Source organism: Ptychodera flava, chromosome 1 (assembly GCF_041260155.1).
Source record: "Ptychodera flava strain L36383 chromosome 1, AS_Pfla_20210202, whole genome shotgun sequence".
Classification (NCBI taxonomy): domain Eukaryota; kingdom Metazoa; phylum Hemichordata; class Enteropneusta; family Ptychoderidae; genus Ptychodera; species Ptychodera flava.
This window is the reverse complement of record NC_091928.1, coordinates 61,606,213-61,633,097: the sequence shown is the minus strand read 5'-3', so window position 1 is coordinate 61,633,097 and position 26,885 is coordinate 61,606,213. Positions and strand designations below refer to the sequence as shown.

The window sequence follows — 26,885 nt, the reverse complement described above, 5'->3', positions numbered from 1 at the left end:
ATCAGACACCCCTACTGTACTGAAAATAACTGCAAATGGAATGATCCTGAGATACACATTGAGACATTACCCCTTTTCCTGCCAAGTCCATATTTCACCATCAGGTCAAGATGGTTAAAATTAATGAAACACAACATATTCCATGGGGTGTATTTTAACATAATACTGTATATTTGAAAGCTGTTGAAAACATAAATACTGTAAACTCGATTTTTTTGGACTAAAGATACTATAACAGACCAGGCCAAGTGGGTGAAAATACGTTATGTTTAGGCTCAATACCGCTTTTTACTGACTTGGCTGATGGGGAAGTGATACTGTCTGGCAGGAAAAGGGCTAAAGCAGTTTATCACTAGACATCTTTTTGTATTGTACTGTAGGTTCAGTTGTTCTTTTATGGGTGCGTGTATGTGTAGCAGTGTTCTCCCGGAAATTTTTGTCAGAGTGGAGGCTAATTAGCATAATAATTTGCATATTAATTTACATATGTTAACTTATGACCTGCAGTAGGTTGAAAGATTACTGTCAATACTTTCAAAATGCAGCATAATACAGTGTTATCAGTAACATGCAACAGCCTTCCACATATCCATAGACTAAAGGCCAGTTCGATGGAATCATGTTAATAAAGTAGTTGCCTTTCTGTCAGAACAAGTCATCGTTGATGACACAGTCCCCACTTGTTAATGGGTGCTTTGATTACAGGTCCTCAGAGAGGATAGAGTCCTCTTCATTAGGTCTGTGATAAAAATACTTTTGAATAAATTCGCTTGATACATGTCTGAGTTGTAGTTCAGGAGATGAAAAAATCGTAATAAAATGGCCACATGGTGGCCATATTGGATCGAATCACAAAACAAATCAATGTGCATATGTATGACATAGGTCAATGTCCTTGTACCAAGTTTGAATAAAATTGGTTGAGATATGCCTGAGTTATGGCTCTGTACATGAAAAAATCGTAACAAAATGGCCGCATGGCGGCCATATTGGATCGTATCACAAAACAAATTGATGTGTATAGCTATGACATTGGTCAATGTCCTTGTACCAACTTTGAATAAAATCTGTAGAAACATGCCTGAGTTATGACTCTGTACATGAAAAAATCGTAATAAAATGGCCGCCTGCTGGCGGCCATATTGGATCGTATCACAAAACAAATCAATGTGCATATGTATGACATAGGTCAATGTCCTTGTACCAATTTTGAATGAAATTGGTTGAGATATGCCTGAGTTATGGCTCTGTACATGAAACAATCGTAACAAAATGGCCGCCTGGCGGCCATATTGGATCGTATCACAAAACAAATTGATGTGCATAGCTATGACATTGGTCAATGTCCTTGTACCAACTTTGAATAAAATCTGTAGAAACATGCCTGAGTTATGGCTCTGTACATGAAAAAATCGTAATAAAATGGCCGCCTGGCGGCCATATTGGATCGTATCACAAAACAAATTGACGTGCATATGTATGACATAGGTCAATGTCCTTGTACCAATTTTGAATGAAATTGGTTGAGATATGCCTGAGTTATGGCTCTGTACATGAAACAATCGTAACAAAATGGCCGCCTGGCGGCCATATTGGATCGTATCACAAAACAAATTGATGTGCTTAGCTATGACATTGGTCAATATCCTTGTACCAACTTTGAATAAAATCTGTAGAAACATGCCTGAGTTATGGCTCTGTACATGAAAAATCGTAATAAAATGGCCGCCTGGCAGCCATATTGGATCGTATCACAAAACAAATTGATGTGCATATGTATGACATAGGTCAATGTCCTTGTACCAATTTTGAATGAAATTGGTTGAGATATACCTGAGTTATGGCTCTGTACATGAAAAAATCTTAACAAAATGGCCGCACGGCGGCCATATTGGATCGTATCACAAAAAGAATCGACGTGCATATCTATGACACTGGTAATGTCCTTGTACCAACTTTGAATAAAATCAGTTGAAACATGCCTGAATTATGGCTCTGTACATGAAAAAATCGTAATAAAATGGCCGCCTGGCAGCCATATTGGATCGTATCACAAAACAAATCGACGTGCATCTGTATGACATATGAAGTAATCCTTGTACCAAGTTTGAATGAAATCGCTTCAGGCATCTCTGAGATATCTGCGTGAACGGACGGACGGACGCACGCACGCACACACGCACGCACGCACGGACGCACGCACACACGCACGGACATGACCAAACCTATAAGTCCCCCCGGACGGTGTCCGTGGGGAGCTAAAAAATCAGGTAAAAAGGGACCCCACCACCAGAACCAATGTTGGTAAGATTATTCAGATGTTGTTATCAGGATGAATGAGGACTGCAAATTACTTCAAAACAATCATCTTTATTTTTTTTAATGTATTCTCTAACAATTGAACAAAGACATAAGTAATATCTTTCTCTCAACTTGCTGAGTCCGCTTGACTGTTTATGATCAAAGACAAATGAACCTTCCGATCTTCAAAGTCTGAGCGTGGACGTACGGTAGACCATGGACGTCCATGGGTAGACAAACGCATGTACCCCGGGCATGTATCCCATCGTCGGCCGATTTGCAAACAGTTGGAAAGAGTAATGGAAAGGGCTATATGTACAGCTAAAACCATCTTTATACAATTCTGGTCACTGTATCATGGAGCTTATACCGAGTGAGAGTTGAATTGTGGTACCGGTGAACTCCTACATCGCAAATGTAGTATACGGAGCTGTGCACAACTTTCCAACACGGAAACCATATCTCCCGCCCCACACATGGTTATTCAGAAAAGCCTACAGCGATTTCACAGTTTTGCATGCATTAGCATTTCAAACCACACCATCTCCTACCTAGTCTGCGTAAGCTGAATATCTAGTGCTAAACAATATGCACGGATCGGACCGCTATCGATAGCCGCGACGGCAGCTAACTTGAAACAGCCGCCATTTTTGACATCTCTGTACAGCTTATAGGGAGAGTACCTTTGTCCGATAGAAAGGTATATTTCATAGCGGAAGTACGCTCAGCAACGAAGCCTTAGCATAATGAGCATAGACAAATATTTCCGTATAGTATAAGATTGCTGATTGGCTAAAACTGGAAGATTCCTTTTAGGAGGGACTGCTGGAGTCAAAGCGAGACCCAGTAATAACTTTCGATTGATCATGGATAGCATGGCAGTTCGCTGTGAGAGTTTCGTGTACGCTGTAGAAAAACTTTGTTGTGCACCAGCAAATTGCGTCTATATTAACACCTTCGAAGTTCAAATCCTTTGAAATTGCACTACTGTAGACTTTGCTGAGTCCCCCAGCGTGCACGTAGCAGAACAGGACATAAGCAATGATTTTTTGGATACACGTGTTTGATAAGATCAGTACTTTGACAGACTCCTGCTTCAAAAAAATACCGCAATTATACAGTGTCGCTCAAATTTGATCGGAATTGGTACATACCAAAGATCAACAATAAGTGTTGTTTCTATCTGTTCAGTGCAGGAAAATTTTACGTTGCTGTTATGACAATGATTTCTGCACAGTACAACCAAAAAAAAACAAGAAATATTTAAACCAGAAAAACAAGAAGACAAAAGTAACACAGTCATCGTTGATGACACAGTCCCCACTTGTTAATGGGTATTTTGATTACAGGTCCTCAGAGAGGATAGAGTCCTCTTCATTTAGGTCTGTGATAAAAATACTTTTGAATGATTCGCTTGATTACATGTCTGAGTTATGGTTCAGGACATGAAAAAATCGTAACAATGGCCGCCGTGCGCCATATTGGATCGTATCACAAAACAAATTGACGTGCATATCTATGACATTGGTCATGTCCTTGTACCAACTTTGAATAAAATCAGTTGAAACATGCCTGAGTTATGGCTCTGTACATGAAAAATAGCGTCAATGACACTGTAGCTCCCATCCTGGACTATTTAGTGTTTGTTCTCTGGTCAGATATTTGAACATGTGTGAAAGGGATAAAGTGCATGAAGTGAAAATACTTAAATGAAATGTACTGGAGACAGTGAAATATGTTTAATGTAATTATTCAGAATATAAAATGGAAAAATACAGAATTAGATATATCGAATACTGTGATACAACCATTAACTCAACAAGTCATTTACAATGACATAGTCCCCACTTGTAATAGGAGTATTAGTCTTGATGGGGCAGGAAAATGTGGTCATTAAGAAGTATCACTGGAGTGTATATGTTGAGATCTATGGGCACATAGGTCTATGTCGTTGTTCCCAATTTGAAACACATGAGGCATGTCTAAGTTATGGTTCTAAATCGGGAAAAAAGATCAGACCTCTAGCAGTATTGGCCAGCCAAGAATACATATGCGCATTATAAATGAGGTACAAGATGTGACATCTTAAGGTCTAATATCCTATCAAAATTGGAGGGTATAGAACTTGTGGTTACTGAAATATGCATATATATATATATAATCAAGGTCAAAGGTCATCGAGGTCACATGACATTTTGAAAAAAAAAATTATATTGCTAATTAATCCCTATATGCCAAAAAATCAGATCTCTAGCTCTATTCGCTTGCCCAGAATTAGATGTGTACATAATTAATGAGGTAAAGCGTGTGTTGTCATAAGGTCTCCCATCCTACTAAATACAAAGGACATAGCACTTGTGGTTACTTATTTATTGACATAAACATATATTTTAGGTAAAAGGTCATCGAGGTCACATGACATTTGGTCAAAAAATTTCTCTCCTATAGTTATCCCTATATACCAAAAATCAGACATCCAGCTCTATTGGCTCGCTCAGAATGAGATATGCGCATAATATTGAGGTACAGTATGTGGCCTCATAAGGTGTCCAATCATACCAAACATGAAGGTGTAGCACTTGTGGTTACCGAGTTATGGAAAAATATGTATATTTGAGGTCAAAGGTCACCGAGGTCACGTGACATTTTGTCAAAAAATTGTATTGCTAAGTTATCCCTATATACCAAAAATCAGACCTCTAGCTCTATTGGCTCGCTCAAAATTAGATATGTGCATAATTAATGAGGTACAATATGTGGCGTCATAAGGTGTCCCATCATACCATACATGAAGGCTGTAGCACTTGTGGTTACTGAGTTATGGACAAATATGTATATTTGAGGTCAAAGGTCACCGAGGTCACGTGACATTTGTCAAAAAAATTGTTTTGCTAAGTTATCCCTATATACCAAAAATCAGACCTCTAGCTCTATTGGCTCGCTCAAAATTAGATATGTGCATAATTAATGAGGTACAATATGTGGCGTCATAAGGTGTCCCATCATACCATACATGAAGGCTGTAGCACTTGTGGTTACTGAGTTATGGACAAATATGTATATTTGAGGTCAAAGGTCACCGAGGTCACGTGACATTTTGTCAAAAAAATTGTTTTGCTAAGTTATCCCTATATACCAAAAATCAGACCTCTAGCTCTATTGGCTCGCCTCAAAATTAGATATGTGCATAATTAATGAGGTACAATATGTGGCGTCACAAGCTGTCCCATCATACCATATATGAAGGGTGGTAGCACTTGTGGTTACTGAGTTATGGACAAATATGTATATTTGAGATCAAAGGTCATCAAGGTCACATGACATTTTGTCAAAATATCCGAGATATCTGCGTGAACGGATGGACTCACGGATGGACGAACAGACGGACATGACCCAATCTATAAGCTCACTGGACTTCATCCGTGGGGACTAAAAATTGTGTCACTGCATCCTTTTTGCAATATGAATACGATGAGAAACTAAATTTTTATTTTTCGTGGCCTTATACATGGGAGTCTATGGAGATCTGCCTTATACATGGGAGTCTATGGACGTGTAAACTAAAATATGCAAATTTCACCACGATTTGCCCAAATTTGGGAAAGGTCACTCCTATGCACTTCCATACCAAGTTTCAAATCAATCGGACTTGTGGTTTCAGAGCAGAGATTTTTTGACCAAAAATGGGAGAAAATTACAAAAAAATTCATGAAAAATAGCAAGTCCAAGATACTGACCCAAGATGTGCACAATCATTTCATGTCAGCCCAAAGTACTTACATGCTAATTTTTCATGTAATCTGCTCAGTGGTTATTGAGTTTTTTCAATTTTGACTGTTTTTTACATTTTTTCACTTAATTTGCATATTTTTGGCAATGACAACTTCATTTGAACAAAATCTCATCTACAGCCCATCATCCATGTACACACCAAATATCAAGATGAAATGTACAGCGGTTTTGGAGTTTTTGATGTTGACGGACAGACAACATACAGACATACAGACATACAGACACACAGACATACAGACATACATACATACAGACATTTCCCTAGCCTATAAGAATAGCTTCCATTGCCATATATACATATGGCTATGGGAGCTAAAAAATGTAATAAAATGGCCGCCTGGCGGCCATATTGGATCGTATCACAAAACAAATTGACGTGCATATCTATGACATTGGTCAATGTCCTTGTACCAACTTTGAATAAAATCGGTTGAAACATGCCTGAGTTATGGCTCTGTACATGAAAAAATCGTAATAAAATGGCCGCCTGGCGGCCATATTGGATCGTATCACAAAACAAATCGACGTGCATCTGTATGACATATGAAGTAATCCTTGTACCAAGTTTGAATGAAATCGCTTCGGGCATCTCTGAGATATCTGCGTGAACGGAACGTACGCACGGACGCACCACGGACCATGACCAAACCTATAAGTCCCCCCGGACGGTCCGTGGGGACTAATAAGGTCTGAAACTTTAGGTACTGGAGGTCAACTTTAGCAACACGCATAGCAGAGAATGTTTCAACCATGGATGTACAAAAATAGACATCCATGGTTTGAGCAGGTCTGTTAAGGTTCCAAGACAAGAAATTTGACCTTTTTAAATCTAATAATTCTCTAACGGTTAATAAGCTCAGAACCCCCGTAAAGTATACATTTTCTGAAAGCCTAGATATAGGGGAACAATTTGGTAACCACAGTGTCACCATTGTTTACATAACAATCACGTGACAAGGTAATTTGCATAACCTTTCAAAAATCGGTTTTCCCTATGTTTTGTCTCAATACTTCAAAATATCCGACTCAAACTTGCTGGAATGCAACCAAACTTTTCAAAACTGTGTCTCAGATTTTTTATATCTTGCTTACTTTTTTTGGAGCACAATTTTAAAGAAATCAACTACGGTTAAATTCACTGCTCTGGAAGTTTTTCTGGCATAAAAACTGTTTAAGAAGGTTTAAAAAAGTTCTGAGACACACTTTTAAAGACCTTTAGGACAGCTTGCACTCACACAAATTTCAGCAACATATCTCAAAGCATTGAAACAAAACATAAGGAAAACCGATTTTTGAAAGGTTATGCAAATTACCTGTCACGTGATAGTTATGTAAACAATGGTGACACAATGGTTACAAAAGTGTTCCCCTATATCTAGGCTTTCCGAAAATATACAACTTACGGGGGTTCTGAGCTTATTAAACACTAGAGAATTGTTAGTTTAAAATGGTCAATTTCTTGTCTTGGAACCTTAATATGTCTCAGTTCATAAACAATGACAGAAAATGACTAATAAGCTGTTTCACTTACTGCCACCACTCCCACACATAATAGGTACCCTGCATACAAATAGGTTAAAGGTCAAAACAGCTTACTCAGATGTGTGGGCTGTTTCAGGTACTACCACCACTCGTGCACATTTACAGGATTTCCCCTTTTTCTTACCTCATTTGCATATTTTTGACACTGACATGTTCATTTGAACAACGTCACATCTCAACCCCTGCATCTACCTGTACACCAAATACTGAGATGGTAGCTTTGGCGGTATGGGAGCCTTTGGATGTGACGGACATACATCCGCACATACATACCCACATACAGACGCCATTGACTCACCATATAAGCTTCTTTTTGGTATTTATATACATACCAAATATGAGCAAAAAGTGTGAAACAATTTCCATTTGCCATGACCAAGTGTCACCGTCAAGATTACGAAGTGTGAACGACCTACCATTTGTATTGTACATTTTAATCACGGCAAGTACGCAAGTTGCTCGCTAACAATTGACAACTACGAGTTTCGTTCCCATCAAAAACAAAGGGGCAGTGTTTCCAATTGCAGGGGCGGCACATTAGCTAGAGGGGCGGTCACCAAAAACAGAGGGGCGGGCCGCCCCTCGAAAACCCCCCGTGGAGAATCCTGCTACGTCTTTCACAGATCAGAGAAAGTGTAACATTGTGTCTTTCTGAAGCACAGGTGGATTTGTCAGAATTTGTCCAGGAAAGATTTGTCAGAATTTGTCCAGGGAAAGATAAAAAAAGAAAAGAACAATCAAGAAGAGCTATTCTGCAACATCTTACTCTTTCTTTGTCACTGTATGAGCTTCAACTCAAATACAAGCTTTTGTGAGTATTTAGTTAGTGGGTGTTGGTTACTCTACCAAATTAACGCTCTGGGCATTTATTAGGCTTCAAGTGTGCCCCTGACAATTTACTGATTTCCTGAATAAAGGCCCTTGGCCCATTATCAGAAATCTCCGGTAAGAGGTGGCATCAAGTTCACTTGAAAAACCATCCAAATCTAAATTAACACATCTTACCAAGTAAACTGAATCCAAAGATATGAGGGAGCTCTTCAGAAACCAGGACTTGTCTTCCAGTGCCATTCATATTTGCCATTTCAATTTTATCAGTTTTGGCATCACCCCAATAGATTTTCCTGTATGTGAAATCAAGGGCCAGTCCATTGGGCCATCCAAGCGACTCACTAATGAGTGTAACTCTACCAGTACCATCTAAATGTGCTCTCTCTATCTTTGGTTGCTTTCCCCAATCCGTCCAGTACATGTATCTGATGAAAGAAGTCAATAATTAACAAGTTGGGAACTTGCTGTCTTAACGCAGTGATGGGATGCTGTGTTACGATTGTTAAAAGACAAAACCCAACAAAATATATCTAAGGCAAGACCAAATCATTCAAAATGACTGGGGATGGATCCAAAGTTATGAAAATTGTCCCCTTTATTTAAAACATACTAAATTTCATTGTCAGGAATCCATTTATCCTGAATTTTGTGTCTTTGTGACCTGATATAGTGACCTTCTCTAATTGTGGAGACTCTAGATATGTAACAATTACTTAAAGCTCCAGTCTACTAGCACATTCCATTGTTTGGCTCATGGCTTGAAGGGTTTTGTAAGTGTAACCACAAACACAAACTCTATAAACATCACACTGGGCCTTATAATCAAGCAATGTGATCAAACTTATAAGGTTATTTACACTAATGTTCAGCAATTCTTGAATATAGGTGGTTTATGGCTGCATTTTGGATCAACATCAATCAATCAATCTATTGATCTACAGATCTATCCAGTTTACTGGATGCCTACATCACCACTGACTCTTTCAGTTCTGCTACAAACTGAAAACATCAAGGGATTTAGATGATCAGTTAGTAAAAATGTAGAAACAAATATATGAGATATTCTCACACTTGACAACTGCCATCAATCTATCTGATGAGCTGTGTTGTTCCCCAGAATTTAAAATATCCTTACTAACTAAATAGTTAACAGAGTCGATGTAAACCATTGGATGGCTAGTTGGAAAGCGTTACCTACTAGATCTCTAGTTGCAAAGATTTACCAACCAGATAGTTAGTTGCAAAGGTTTACCTACCAGAAGGCTAGTTGGAAAGTGTTACCTACCAGATGGTTAGTAGATTGGAAGTGGATTACCCACAAGATGGAATAGACTTACTCAATTCTTGTCTATTAGAACAGACTTAGCCACTAGATAGCTATTAGAACAGACTTACCCACTAGATAGCTGTTGGAACAGACTTACCCACTAGATATTAGAATAGACCTACCCACTAGATAGCTATTAGAATAGACTTACCCACCAGATAGCTGTTGGAATAGACCTACCCACTAGATAGCTGTTGGAACAGACTTACCCACTAGATAGCTGTTGAACAGACTTACCCACTAGAGTATTAGAATAGACCTACCCACTAGATAGCTATTAGAATAGACCTACCCACTAGATAGCTATTAGAACAGACTTACCCACTAGATAGCTGTTAGAACAGACTTACCCACTAGATAGCTATTAGAACAGACTTACCCACTAGATAGCTATTAGAATAGACTTACCCACTAGATAGCTATTAGAATAGACTTACCCACTAGATAGCTGTTGGAACAGACTTACCCACTAGATAGCTGTTGGAACAGACTTACCCACTAGATATTAGAATAGACCTACCCACTAGATAGCTATTAGAATAGACTTACCCACCAGATAGCTGTCAGAATAGACCTACCCACTAGATAGCGGTTGGAACAGACTTACCCACTAGATAGCTGTTGGAACAGACTTACCCACTAGATATTAGAATAGACCTACCCACTAGATAGTTATTAGAATAGACCTATCCACTAGATAGCTATTAGAATAGACCTATCCACTAGATAGCTATTAGAATAGACCTATCCACTAGATAGCTGTCAGAATAGACCTATCCACTGGATAGCTATCAGAATAGTCTTACCCATTAGATAGCTATTAGTATAGACTTACCCACTAGATAACAATTAGAATAGACTCGCCTACTACATAGTTATTAGAATACAGTAGACTTACCCACTAGATGATCTAATGCATGGCACCGCGGTTCATCAAGATCCTCTGATATGAGAAATTTCCGGATGTTCCATTCAGCCTTGCTACTTTCAATCGAATCTGTTCCTGTGTCTGTCCAGTACAAATTTCGACTTATCCAATCCACGCTAAGCCATCTGGATGGTCAACTTCTCTTGAACATGTACTCACCACCTACAAAATGGCAGTAAACATACATGAAAGACGTTACATACAGTGACGTCATACACGAGCGTTCGATCCGCGTAGAGCCATTAACATTCTAATCAATGCTGAAAGCGTACGTGATCGGCAATGCATTGTGGGAAATAGCGCCCCCATTCCTTGGGTGGCGAGAAAAAAATTCAAGTGTGTATCACGTGATTCCTTTGTTATACTGCACTTTGAACCCTTCCCATAGTCACCTGATCACTCCAATGGCGCTATAACAGTGTAACCATCATGCGTGACCTCGCGATCTTTCAAATGACGCAAACCGTTTCAAAATCGGGTAATTACTCGCAGATCTAGACTTTTTTGAACAATTGACCGTTATTTTTTGTAATTTTGACAACATATACAAGAAATTTTGTTGAAAATCTTCAGTTAGGCGGTCAAGTTACGCATGTTTTCGCCTATGTTAGGAAGCAGCTGGTCACACTCTATGAATGGAATGTAAACAACACGTACGTTGCGTTAGTTTTTGATAGTTGTTCGCTGTCTACAGGTACGGTATTGTTTTTCACGTTAAAGACCCCGCCCATCTTTAGAATATTACGTAATATGTTCTGAAAGTCGTATTTTTCAAATTATTTCCCTTATTTTAATGTTCTTCAGTTGTCTTATACGGTACATTACATCAGCGGGTAGCCATTTGCAATACATGTTCTATGATAGGATTGACATACCGATCTTGTAGTATCAAAATCGACCGTATACTTTTCTTGGCATGCACTTCCTGTTTACATAGACTGTGAGTACCTATTTGCTCAACTTAGTTCATAAGTGAATTTTAATAAAAAATGCTTCAAATTTTTGTGTTCATTATTGACTTGACTTTCAAAATTAACTAGAATTTTCTCCATTTCCATTAGTTTTCATTCCAAAAGCTTGGTCTAAAAATACACCTTGAACTAATTTGCATATTGACATGTATTACGTAATGATGGATAGTGTTTCACTCATGATGGCATCAGCAGAAGGGATTCAAGTCTGACAAACGGGAACTGCAACAAACCTTTCTTTTATTGAAATTTACTGATCTGTAGTTATTCTAGCATATTTTGAGCATGTGTTGATGTTTTGTTTAAATGCAAATAAATTTAACAAGGGCAAGAACAAAAATCTGATTGACCAAAACATTCACCAGTACACTCATCAAGTTAGTTTCAAATTTGGGAATTTTTTTGCGTTGAACACAGAAGACAAGACTGTGTAGAAATAGTTTGTCAAATTGTTAAAATTATGTGTACTGGGTACCACACCTGACATCATTTCAAGGGGACACGTACTTGGCCAATTTGCAAGGGGCAGGCCGGGGTAGCCAATAGGTACTAGGTCAACAAAAAGGTGAACTGTCCACGGTCACCTCCTTTATGTGAAACACTGACATCAACAAGCCAATCTTCAAAGTTTAAAATAAATCATACTGCGCACACAAACACACAAGAAAATAACTTTATACACACACACTATATATAATATAAAATATTATATTTCTTTCTGTCTTACCAATTCAGAACATTTCCAAGCAGTTACAGAAACAAACAATCATTTGTTTATTACTCATTGATTGCTGTAGCATAACTCGCTATTGGAGAAAAAGGGACTAGAACGGGTTTTACAAACAAAACACTGTTTTTAGGGCATCTGCAGTGCTAATCTACCTCCCTGGCACTGTCTCGAATTTTGAGAACGAGCGATGAATGCATGTGAAATTGAATCGTATAGACAACGGCGCGTCTGCCCCCCGGCGTCTGCTATGCCAAGCCTGCTGGCGGGTCCTACTAATTACTGCCCGTAACCTTCCAATTACTGTAATCAATCCATATCTCAACACCAAAGACCACTACCCTTTACCACTACTCTTTGTCACAACAAACGAAACAATATTTTCAGATCCGAAAAATGTTGATTTTCGAACGAGTAGCAACGCTAATCGTGTGATCGTGTACATAGATCACCACTGCCACATGGTATGCCCGTCGACGTCCGACCACTGCCCGTAAGGAAATTTACCTTCTGATTACTGTAATCAGTTGATATCTCATATCAAAATCATTACTCGCTCTAGAACAAAACAAAATTGTCGTCCCAGCCCCAAAAAACGTTGATTTGCGAATGAGTTGCAACGCTGATCGTATTGAATGTGCGAACGCTGCCTGTCATAGCTACAGGCCAGGTCGATCACGTTCTACAATTTACTCTACCGCGTTCGATTGTTTGTAACAACTTCCGTTCCTTTCCTCCAATTATTAGATTTCCGAGGCCAACGCTCGTGCATATGGGTTTACATGTGTTGGAGCTTCATCCTCTAATAATGCATATAAGATTACACAAACATAAATTTTTTCCACATTTCAGAATAATTTTGAGTCAAACATGTACACAGGATTTTGCGTTAACAGAATCTCTGATATTAGCTTAAAATAGAATAATCGTGGTAATATTCCAAGCAGACAACTTTCTAACCTGAACCATCCATTGCAGCCCTTCTAATGGCTCTCACTTCATCATCTGTCCAGTATATGTAGCCATCAACAGGATCATAATCTACAGCAATAGTATGGCGGATATCATCTAGTTGTAACACAACATCTGTATAATCTGGTGTGTCCAATGAGATTCGTCTCAGATCAATACGTCTTGCTAATAACAGAATCTCCTCCGCTCCTAAATATGGGCAGAAACAGTAAGGTAAGTTTGACATTTACAGTTGAGCAGAACATTCACTGTTATTATACCATGAACGTTTTGCTGGTCACACTAAAGTCTTTAAGATTCTTTGCTAAATATTTGCAAGATTTCCTTACTTGATAAAGTTGGCACATTCCTATGAGAGTTTGCAGTGTGATCCCCCACTGAGTTCTACGCAAGCACTGGGGCTGGAAAGCTACAATTACAAGGCACAGTGACTGGGTATTGTCAAATACTTGTCTCCTGGTGTATAGTGAGATCCTACACCCCAATGAATTCAATTGAAGTACTGGGCTTGAATGCTATAATGGATCTACTCCGGAATAAAGAGGACACACAGTGTCCTACACATTGTTCATCAAACAGATCAAGTGACAGAAGTGCAAACAAATCAATGGGTACAAAATGCATATGGAAATATACACATTTCTGTGCATGTTTGTCAACATGGTTTTGTTTGGACCTTGATCCATTTGAATTGCTATTGCCAAGGACATTGACGATTTCCAGTATCCCTTTTCCTGCCAAGCGCCCTTGTCCTTTATCCTGCAAAGTCCGTAGAAAACGGCCCCATAATATGTGCCTGCAAAAGATTGGCTCTCCTGCACGTTATCCTGCCAGGCATTTTGGTAGAAACCGCCCATTTTCAAGGTAGTTTTAGCCCTACTTATACGTGTTAGACTTCGATAATTTCTACATGCCCGTAGACAGGGGAAGGTGCTCAAGGGTTACTGCAGAAAAAATTGAGGTCACCGGCTTTGTTTGCCCCAGGGGGTGCGTCATTTTATTGCCGTTTCATGCTTATTTTTTCGGAAATAAACTCCTTCATAATAAACTCCTTCCGCTAGGCACAAACATCACCTACCTCGCTCATCTGTTAGTAAGAGACCCTGGGGGTCGTGCTAGGGTGCAGCAGCACTGGAAAACGTTTCCTGTTTCCCCAGGGTAGGGTCCATTGAATACTACCACCTTCAACGACTTGGCAATGTAGCACAAAAACTACGTTTTTGCGTTGTATTAACCCTTTCCTGCCGAGCGCCCTTGTCCGTTATTCTCCCAAGTCAGTAGAAAACCGCCCCATAATATGTGCCTGCAAAAGATTGGCTCTCCTGCATGTTATCCTGCCAGGCATTTTGGCAGAAATCGCCCATTTTCAGGGTAGTTTTAGCCGTACTTATACGTGTTAGACTTCGATAATTTCTACATGCCCGTAGACAGGGGAAGGAGCTCAAGGGTTGCTGCAGAAAAAAATTGAGGTCACCGGCTTGTTTGCCCTGGGAGTGCGTCATTTTATTGCCGTTTCATGTTTATTTTTTCGGAAATAAACTCCTTCAGTATTACGTACGTCCGCTAGGCACAAACATCACCTCACTCGTCTGTTAGTCAGAGACCCTGAGGGTCGTGCTAGGGGTGCAGAAGCACCGTCAAACCTGTCCTGTTTCCCCAGGGTAGGGTCAATTGAATACGTACCTCCAACGACTTGGCAGTGTAGCACAAAAACTACGTTTTTGCCGTTGTATTAACGACATGGCTGAGCCATTGAAGCACAGCTTTACGTAGTTTTGCCAGCTCAGTTGGGAGTTGGCTTACGAGTGTTACCGTTCATTACTGACTTAATCGAGTGGTCCTCAGTCAGGTACGGGTTTGTACCGACATGGCTTGGGCTGCAGCTAACCAGTGATAACCAGTCACTACGCCCAAGTCTTCAGTTCACTTTTGCGATGCATGGGTGCAACGCAATATGCTTCCATTGTTCTAGCCATCGACGTGTCCACATGCTGGCAGCCATATTGTACTGCTAGCTGGTTTGCATAACAAAAGCAGTCCCTGCAAAATGCAGGCAGTATCCCCGTACATGTAGCATATTGACCTCATGTCACCTTTTGAATTCTCTGTACGCAAACAGCGTACGTAGTTACCAATGCGTCGGCAAGAGGATACGTTTGCCTGCAAACCAGAGCCAATACTTCGGACGATGGAATAAATAAAAATCCAACTTAGCTACGTCCATTGAATGGCACGGCCAAGGCGGTGAAGGACGTTGCCTGGCTTGAACTTGCAGAGCTGAAGCCCAGCTTAGTACGTCGGACACCAGTTTGTAATGGTATTTCCGAGTCGTTCATATCCGTTCCATGGGAGGAACAAGTCGAGCCGTCCCGTCAAAAATACGTTCTCATTTTCAGTCACGCACAACTGAATAAGTGACTTTCGTCTCGCACCATCGGCATATCTGCCAAGTCGTTTGCAAGAGGTAGCCTTCTAGATTAGCATTGCCGAGTTGGTCAAGTTCGGCAGCAATCTCTATAGTGCCAGGCAGCCAAGTACGTCCAACTCCGCCAGAAAACGTCACCATGCTATCCTGCCAAGTCCGCTAAAAAGCGGTAAAAAAAAACCAGCCCCCCTCGGGTGTGGGGGACTGGCGGACAGGTTTCTGCACCTTTCCCTGTCTATCGACTCCCTGCGAACCCATTTCGAGGGGAAAAGGCGTTCCTTGTCAGAAAACCTGTCCTCGGATGACCCCTAAACGCACAGGGGATAGCAAAACGTAGTTCCGTCGACTAGGCAGGAAAGGGGGTACCAAAAAGTAGCCCGATTTCCACCGCCTTAGGAGAATAACGGCCGTGGCTACTCAGCTTCTAGCTACACCGAATTTCAAGCGGATTTTCACCGACTTGGCAGGAAAAGGGTTAACGGCATGGCTGAGCCATGGAAGCACAGCTTTCCACGTAGTTTAGCCAGCTCGTTTGGGAGTTGGCTTACGAGTGTTACCGTTCATTGCCGACTTAATCGAGCAGTCCTCAGTCAGGTACGGGTTTGTACCGACATGGCTTGGGCTGCAGCTAACCAGTGATAAACAGTCACTACCACCCAAAGTCGTCAGTTCACTTTTGCGATGCACGGTACAACGCAATATGCTTCCATTGTTCTAGCCATCAACGTCTCCACATGCCTGGCGGCCATTTTACAGCTAGCTGGTTTGCATAACAAAAGCAGTCCCTGCAGCATTGACCTCATGTCCCCTTTTGAATTCTCCAGTACGCAACAGCGTACGTAGTTACCAATGTGTCGGCAAGAGGATACGTTTGCCTGCAAACCAGAGCCAATACTTCGGATGATGGAATAAATAAAAAAATAGTGACAATATCACTGTTTGCTACCATATAGTTATCAAAACAAGCCAACAATTGTATGAAACAGGACATACATGTACAGACAGACTGACATACACAGACTGGCACAGAGTGATGACATTGACCCCAAGTGTGCCTTGGCCCATGGAGAGTGATAAAGATATAACAAACAGCTGAATGTAATGATAAAATAGTTAAGTATAGGCCTATACAGGCACTGAGAGTGAATATGTTACAGCAATTTGATTAGTTTCTTTTCCTTTTCTACTTCTGTGATAATATTTAAGACAATCAATCTGCAAGGCAGTTTATGTATTGACAAATATGTTATCTTTTACAAGCACACAGTAAACTGTTCTTGATTTTTCATTTACAATATTTGACATAGACTGAAATACATAATATGCAACCAATGTTTACACTTTGCCCATACACCAGATACATGGAGAAATTTCAACATACAATCATCAACTCAGAAACCCTACAGGGAAAAGTAAACATTGTTTTCTTCCAGAACAGCTGGTGCATCCACATCTGGAACAACTTACAAACTTACCCAATTACACAAGGATGATGACACAAGAGATAAAGTTAAACTGTGGTGAACTTGACTATTCCTTTCAAATCCTTACCTAACTTGACATCTTAAACTAAAATACACTGCATGGTTAATTGTGCACAAAAATACATCGGGGTGGACCATTTGATAAGGGATGGTGTCTGGAAGATCGATGAGGTACATTATCTTTTTTATCCGATCCATTGTACATTCTTTTTTCCCCACTCTCCCACCTTTTCTTTTTGTCAAACCTTCTCTGGCTGAATTTTTTATTGGCATTTGTTTGGAATTTTTTCAAAATCTGCCAGGATTTTTTTACCACATTTCAACACCAAATACAGTTTACCATATCAAATGCTTACTAAATCACCACATTATATACTCTTAGTTCTAGTAGGTATAAAATTACAAAAAAAATCTTTAAAATACAAAATGAAAGATATCCCAGTAAAACTGAAAGTTTCGCAAAGTTGCCCCAAAAATTCAAAATTCTGGATTTCAACTTAAATTTCAATATATCTTATTAACAAAAACCCTAAGGACCCGTTTACTAAATATCAAGCGATCAGACTGGTAAATTTTGAGAAACAAATTTTTTGACCAAAAATGAGAAAAATTGCCCCCAAAATACAAAATTGCAGATTTCATCCTAATTTTAAATATATCTAATTAACATAAACCCTAGGAACCTGTACACTAGATATCAAAGCTACCAGATCAGAAGTTTTAGGAGAAAAATTTTTGACCAAAAAAGGCAAAAATTGCCCCAAAAATAAAAAAAAATTGCCAGTTTCAACATACTGTCAATACATTATATTGAGATTAATCTTAGATACCTGTATACCAAATACATGTATCAAAGCTATCATATCATAGTTTTTGGATTAAAAAAGTTTTTATCAAAATTGGGAAAATTGCCCCAAAATTACAAATATGACAATATCAATACAATTTGTACAAGCATGACTGAGGTCATTCTGAGGAACATGAATATTAAGTTTCATAGCAATCAGACGAGCGATTTCAGAAAACAAGATTTTTTGACTAAAAACGGAAAAAATACCCTAAAAATACAAACATGCAAATTTCATCCCAATTTTTGCACACATAATTTAGAATACCTAAAGAAATCTGCATACCAAGTTTCAACCAAATCTGACCAATGCTTACTGAGTATTAGCCATTTGCAGGATTTTTCCTTTTTTCCCCCTCATTTGCATATTTTTGGCACTGACAAGTTCATTTGAACAATTTCAAATCACATCTCCACCCCTAGGTGCACCTGTACACCAAATACTAAGACAGTAGGTGCTACAGTTTAGGAGTTTTTGATGTGGACGGACATACACACCTACAGACGAAATTTTTCCACCTTATACGAATACCTCCTATTTGCATATATACATATGCATCTATGGGAGCGTAAAAATCCAAAGCCACGTCCATTGAATGGCACGGCCAAGGCGGTGAAGGATGTTGCCTGGCTTGAACTTGCAGAGCTGAAGCCCAGCTTAATACGTCGGACACCAGTTTGTAATGGTATTTCTGAGTCGTTCATATCCGTTCCACCGAGGAACAAGACGAGCCGTCCCGTCAAATACGTTCTCATTTTCAGTCACGCACAACTGAAAAAGTGACTTTCATCTCGCACCTCGGCACCATCTGCCAAGTCGTTTTCAAGAGGTAGCCTTCTAGATTAGCATTGCCGAGTTGGTCAAGTTCGGCAGCAATCTCTATAGTGCCAGGCAGCCAAGTAAGTCCAACTCCGCCAGAAAACGTCACCATGCTATCCTGCCAAGTCCGCTAAAAAGCGGTAAAAAAACCCAGCCCCCCTCGGCAGGGTTCGACATTCACGCTGGCCCACTATCCCGAGTCTAGTAACTTTTTTTAAGGACTAGTAAAATTATTTTGTTGCAAGTCCGACGGGATAGTGACTTTTCGATAAGTAGCTTTTGGTTTAAACTGCAAATAAACACGATCTACTGATCGTCAGCAACATCGAAGTGCGCGGCCATTGAAAAACTACTGCGCCGGTGTTTTCACGCAGGTAGTGTACATGGCCGGTGGCAATGCCGGTGGCGCTGTATGGGGTGCGCACTATGCAATGCGCATAGTTCAATGGCGTCGTCCATTCCGTTTGCTCGCAACTACTCGCACGATCTATTTTCAGCTCTGATTTTTTACTAATGATGGAACGTTTTTTGGTTGGCTATACTCCCCCGGCTGTCAAAAAGGCACGATCTACAGTATAGCAGTGCTACGATGATAACGTCCGGGTAGGTGAATTTCAGGAGGCATGGAAAACGAAATACACTTGGCTGTCCTATTTTGTCAGTAATGCCTAATGGTATAAAGGGGAAACTGTACTGCGAGGTTTGTCGAAAATTTGACGCTGTGGGCACCTTTGTGACGGGATGTTCGAATTTTACACTAGATTCTGTTAAGGCACATGCCATCTCAGTTACTCATAGCAGGAATGTTGGTAAGCTGGAAGCCAAGCAGGGAAACCTGGCAAGACTCGGGCCGATAAAATTATTCTATCTTTGAATAAAGAGGTTGTCAGCAGACTGGTTGTTCTCTTCAAAACGTCACATGCTCTCGCTAAACATGGCAGACCATTTTCCGATTTTCCTTGGTTGTGTGACTTAGATGAAGCAAAAGGTTTGAATGTCGGGTCTACGTATAGAAATGACAAAAGGGCACGATAATTTGTTTCTGCTATAGCCGATTGTGAGCGCAGCAAACTATCTTCTATGATTAATTACAGACTTAACCATGCACAGAAAGCATATGCAATGTTTCAGCAAATTTCTATGTCTGATGACTAGTGAACAGTACTGTGGAAACCACAGTTCTACCATGTTTGACATTGACTTTCTTCAGTGGCTAGGATACTAGTCAGCAACAGTTGACTCCTAAATGTAAATGATATGTTTCTGTAAGTGCTGAGAGTTTTGCTTTAATGTGAAATAAAACATTTTTCGAACAACAAGTTATTGCCTATTTATGTCATGAGACTTTCAGACGGACTACCAAATCTTTTGCAGGACCACTGAATTGAACATTTTACTGGTCCTGCGGGATAGTGATCATTTTACACTAATGTCGAACCCTGCTCGGGTGTGGGGGACTGGCGGACAGATTTCTGCACCTTTCCCTGTCTATCGACTCCCTGCGAACCCATTTCGAGGGGAAAAGGTGTTCCTTGTCAGAAAACCTCTCCTCGGATGACCCTAAACGCACAGGGGATAGCAAAACGTAGTGCCGTCGACTTGGCAGGAAAGGGGGTACCCAAAAAGGTTTCTGCACCTTTCCCTGTCTATCTACTCCCTATGAACCCATTTCGAGAGCATACGCCGTTCCTCGCCCGAAACCTGTCCTTGAATGACCCCTAGCGTGAGCAAGGGTTTGCTACACGTAGTGCCATCGACTAGGCAGGGAGGGGGGTACCGAAAAGTAGCCTGATTTCCACCGCCTTGGCAGGATAACGGCCGTGGCTGCTCAGATTCTGGCTACACCGAATTCCGAGCGGATTTTCACTGACTTGGCAGGAAAGCGTTAAACTTGTGTCCAGGGATGCAGCACAAACTCTGTTGAATGTCTACAGGTACATGTGATTTTGGTATGCCATGGTTTGATACCGCTATGCCATAGTTTGATACCGCTATGCCATAGTTTGATACCGCTATGCCATAGTTTGATACCGCTATGCCATAGTTTGATACCGCTATGCCATAGTTTGATACCGCTATGCCATAGTTTGATACCGCTATGCCATAGTTTGATACCGCTATGCCATAGTTTGATACCGCTATGCCATAGTTTTGATACCGCTATGGCATAGTTTGATACCGCTATGGCATGGTTTGATACCGCTATGCCACAGTTTGATACCGCTATGGCATGTTTGATACCGCTATGGCATGGTTTGATACCGCTATGCCACAGTTTGATACCGCTATGCCATAGTTTGATACCGCTATGGCATGGTTTGATCCGCTATGGCATAGTTTGATACCGCTATGGCATAGTTTGATACCGCTATGGCATGGTTTGATACCGCTATGCCATAGTTTGATACCGCTATGGCATAGTTTGATACCGCTATGCATGGTTTGATACCGCTATGCCACAGTTTGATACCGCTATGGCATAGTTTGATACCGCTATGAATAGTTTGATACCGCTATGCCATAGTTTGATACCGCTATGCCACAGTTTGATACCGCTATGCCATAGTTTGATACCGCTATGCCATAGTTTGATACAGGTATGCCATAGTTTGATACAAGTATGCCATAGTTTGATACCGCTATGCCATAGTTTGATACCGCTATGAAATAGTTTGATACAGGTATGCCATAGTTTAATACAAGTATGCCATACTTTGATACAAATTGCCATAAATACATTTGATACAGATATATCCATACTTACCATCTGCACACGTGGCTCCATCCTTTAATAATCTAACACCTGTTGGACAAGCACAAGAATATCCTGGTGGTGTTGGCGACATCAAACATAAATGTGAACATCCTCCATTGTTGGCACCACAAGGACTCACTCCTGAAATATACATTGTTGCATCATTTCATTACAATCACACATTAATCATATGGCATATTCTCCATGGATGGTTAAACTATTTTAAATTGCAGAATAGCAACATCTATACATCGTGCTGTCTCAATTACATGTCGGTTCTTGACAATTCACAAACTAATTAAATTGCTACAAAACTTTTTTCATCAACAGGAGCAAGCAGTACTGTACATTATAAAGACTGGTTGATGGACAGACTTCGCTATTCTACTAAATTTTCAGTAACATGTACTCCATTCCCAAAATCTCCTATAAAAATAGAGTCTATGGATGCTAAAACAGTAACGTGGCAGGTTTCAAGTATGAAGGTCATGATAACTTTGACAGGCAACTGTCCTGATCAGTGCAGTGACTCGGTGAATAACTCATACGTCAGTGCTTATATGTGTACATTGAGTGGTAAAGATGACCAAAAGAAGTATCTTTCACAACACTGTGAGAATGTTACAGGCAGATGTCAACTTTTTTGCCTATTTCAGAATAATTATATGTCAAATACACTGGATTTTGCATGAACAGAACCTCTGGTGCAGTGTGCCCACTAAGCTGATATAACGCGTCATGACACAGGGCAAACCTGCCTGATGCATTCAACTTACAAGTAATTTGGTGCGTCACTGATGCACCTTTAAAAAGCCTATCAATGTAAAGAAATGCTCAGCAGATTCATAATTTACACAGATAACATGTTTCCCTGAAGTTTTTGGTCAAAAAATGGTGATACTATGTGCCTATAATAACTTGCTTTGCCATTCAATCAATGGGGAAGGAAGCAGTCTTGTTGTTTTCATTGCCTTCTTGCAAACTGATGCGAGAGTATGAGGAATCGAGAAAGACATTCGACGACAGAGAGCGCTATACTTACAACTTGCATATCGTTTTGTGCCATGCATTTGGTGATGCACAGCAAGGTTTGTTCAATTTGACTTGATTTCCCCCCCCCCCACCCCCTTGGAGGACACACTTCTCTGATGCTCTACAGCAACCCCACAATTACTTGGTTGATCAATGAAAGTCAAGTGATGTCATGTGTTACTTGAGTACGTAAACTACTGTCAGCATCAGTCAAGGCCAAAAAAGTCTGCATTTCACAATGTCTTGGCAGGATATGGCGTAATACGCCCGAAAGAAAACAAGACATGAAGAACTCACCTGTTGGTTGTCTCACTGATGAAAACACATGGATATCCATCGGCGAAAAAATGTCCTCATGAATATTTTTTTGTCATTTCCTGTCAGTTTATGACAAGAATGAATTGATCTGGTATGCCAGTCAGTCCAAAATAATGTCTCTCCAAAGAGAGTCAATGCAAAAGGATGTGGTAATGATCCTTCTAGAACAGACTGTCTATCAGTTCCATTAAAATTTGAATGATGAATAAAGCTAAGTTTGGCGTCTGCCCAGTAGATTCTCTTAGCTTCATAGTCAATAGTAAGTCCGTTTGGCCAATAAATATTTTCATTTACAATAACTCGTCTCTCAGTTCCATCCATGCCGGCTCTTTCTATTTTGGGAGTTTCTCCCCAATCTGTCCAGTACATCAATCTGAAAGCAAAAGTAAACATTTTTGTTGAGAAAGTGAAAAACTCAGGGGTTATTTAATCTTTACTACAAATTGTTAAATCTGACAAATGTACACTATGCATAACAATTTTGTAATACCTGTGTTAATATTGGTTTGACAACACTTACATCACACACTAAATTGCCAGAGACTAATCTTCAGCATAGTAGAGTGTTGCAAAATCTTAAAATTTCAGTAAGCAGCCAAAAGCCATGGTTCACACTTTGTGTACACCCTTTTGACGATTTTCAATTTCAAATATTCAGGGCTCGACGCAAGGTCAAATCATCCACTAGCCCGAAGGACTAGTAGCAGTTCATTTTTAGTAGTCCTAAATGAAATCTACTAGTCCTGTTCAAGCAAAGCCAAATGTTGCTCTCATGTTGTAAAGAGGTGTATATATGACCATTCTCATATTTTTTGTCACAAAGGTTTTTAAACCCAATAACTAATTTTCATGCAAGACTAGCACATTTGCTTACTGCAAAATGTTTAACTTTGAATCATATATAAACCACAAAAATAACCTGAATGAAATGTCCTGTGTAGGAGGAGAGGTCATGAAAATAGCCTATTACCATCAAGAACAAGTCATTGTCAATGACATAGTCCCCACTTGTAATAGGAGTATTAGTCTTGATGGGGCAGGGAAATGAGGTCATTAAGAAGTATCACTGGAGTGTATATGTTCAGATCTATGGACACATAGGTCTATGTCATTGTTCCCAATTTGAAACAAGAGGCATGTATAAGTTATGGTTCTAAATCAGGAAAAAAGATCAGACCTCTAGTTGTATTGGCCAGCAAGAAATACATATGTGCATAATAAATGAGGTACAAGATGTGACATCTTAAGGTCTATTATCCTATCAAATCAAAGCGTAAAGAACTTGTGGTTACTGAGATATGCATATATATGCATATTGAAGGTCAAAGGTCATCAAGGTCACGTGACATTTTGAAAAAAAAACAAACATTGTATTGCTAATTAATCCATATATGCCAAAATTGAGACCTCCAGCTCTATTGGCTTGGCCACAATTATATATGGGCATAATTAACGAGGTTAAGCATGTGTTGTCATAAGTTCTTCCAACCTACTCAATATAAAGAACATAGCACTTGTGGTTACTTATTTATTGACATTATCGTGTATTAGACATCTTGTACCTCATTTATTATGCACATATGTATTTCTTGGCTGGCCAATACAACTAGAGGTCTGATCTTTTTTCCTGATTTAGAACCATAACTTATACATGCCTCTTGTTTCAAATTGGGAACAATGACATAGACCTATGTGTCCATAGGTTATAGAGGTCACATGACATTTTGTCAAAAAATTTCTATCCTATAGTCTATCCCTATATACTAAATCGTACATTTACCTCTATTGGCTTGCTGAAAATAAGATATGCACATAATTAATGAGGTACAATATGTGGCGTCATAAGGTGTCCCATCATACCAAATATGAAGGGTGTAGCATTAATGGTTCCTGAGTTATGGACAAATATGTATATTTGAGGTCAAAGGTCACCGAGGTCACATGACATTTTGTCAAAAAAATTGTATTGCTAAGTTATCCCTTCATACCAAAAATCATACCTCTAGCTCTATTGGCTCGCTCAAAGTTAGATATGCGCATAATTAATGAGGTACAATATGTGGCGTCATAAGCTGTCCCATCATACCAAATATGAAGGGTCTAGCACTTGTGGTTACTGAGTTATGGACAAATATGTATATTTGAGGTCAAAGGTCACCAAGGTCACGTGACATTTTGTCAAAAAAATTGTATTGCTAAGTTATCCATATATACCAAAAATCAGACCTCTAGCTCTATCGGCTCGCTCAAAATTAGATATGCGCATAATTAATGAGGTACAATATGTGGCGTCATAAGGTGTCCCATCATACCAAATATGAAGGGTGTAGCATTAGTGATTACTGAGTTATGGACAAATATGTATATTTGAGGTCAAAGGTCACCAAGGTCACGTGACATTTGTCAAAGTGTCTGAGATATCTGCGTGAACGGATGGACTCACATGGATGGACTCACGGACTGACATGACCCAATCTATGAGCCCCCTGGACTTTATCTGTGGGGACTAAAAACTGTGTCACTGCATCCTTTTTGCAATATGAATACTATGAGAAACTAAATTTTTATTTTTCTTGGCCTTATACATGGGAGTCTATGGACTGCCTTATACATGGGAGTCTATGGACTGCCTTATACATGGGAGTCTATGGACTTCCTTATACATGGGAGTCTATGGACTGCCTTATACATGGGAGTCTATAGACTGCCTTATACATGGGAGTCTATGGACTGCCTTATACATGGGAGTCTATGGACTGCCTTATACATGGGAGTCTATGGACTGCCTTATACATGGGAGTCTATAGACCGCCTTATACATGGGAGTCTATGGACTGCCTTATACATGGGAGTCTATGGACTGCCTTATACATGGGAGTCTATGGACTGCCTTATACATGGGAGGCTATGGACTGCCTTATACATGGGAGTCTATGGACTGCCTTATACATGGGAGTCTATGGACCGCCTTATACATGGGAGTCTATGGACTGCCTTATACATGGGAGTCTATGGACTTCCTTATACATGGGAGTCTATGGACTGCCTTATACATGGGAGTCTATGCATGGGAGTCTATGGACTGCCTTATACATGGGAGTCTATGGACTTCCTTATACATGGGAGTCTATGGACTTCCTTATACATGGGAGTCTATGGACGGCCTTATACATGGAGTCTATGGACGGCCTTATACATGGGAGTCTATGGACTGACTGCCTTATACATGGGAGTCTATGGAGGTGAAAACTAAAAAGTCCTCTAACACCGCCAAATTTGATCGCATTGTGAAACAAATCGACGTGCATCTGTATGAGGTAGGGTACTATCCTTGTACCAAGTTTGAACGAAATCGCTCCAGGCGTCTCTGAGATATCTGCGTGAACGGACGGACGCACGGACGGACGCACGGACGGACGCACGGACGACGACGCACGGACATGACCAAACCTATAAGTCCCCCCGGACGGTGTCCGTGGGGACTAATAAAATCAGACGTAGGAATGAATTTGTTGGAAAAATTCTTCATAGCTCAGGTAGTGCGCCATTAATTTGCAAAGAACATGTTTGTTCATAATGGGGACAGATTTGTTTCTCCAGATTTGTTAACATGATTTTCTGACAGTCGGCTTCGCTGTGATGTCTTTAGTCTGTTCTGGGCGCTGAAACCACGCTCACATGGCCGCTAGAAACAGGAACAATAGTCGCGATCGAAGCCAGGGTCTTGAAGGCTGGGAAAATATTTCCGTATTCGCAAATGATGATCCGGCAGGCATCAGCCAGGGTGCGTACTCCAGCGATACCGACTATCAT

General features: G+C 40.2%; 1 pseudogene; it reads right to left on the bottom strand.

The window, feature by feature from the left end:
• Positions 1-26,885, bottom strand: part of LOC139148300 (low-density lipoprotein receptor-related protein 6-like) — a 60,713-nt pseudogene that overhangs the window by 19,987 nt on the left and 13,841 nt on the right.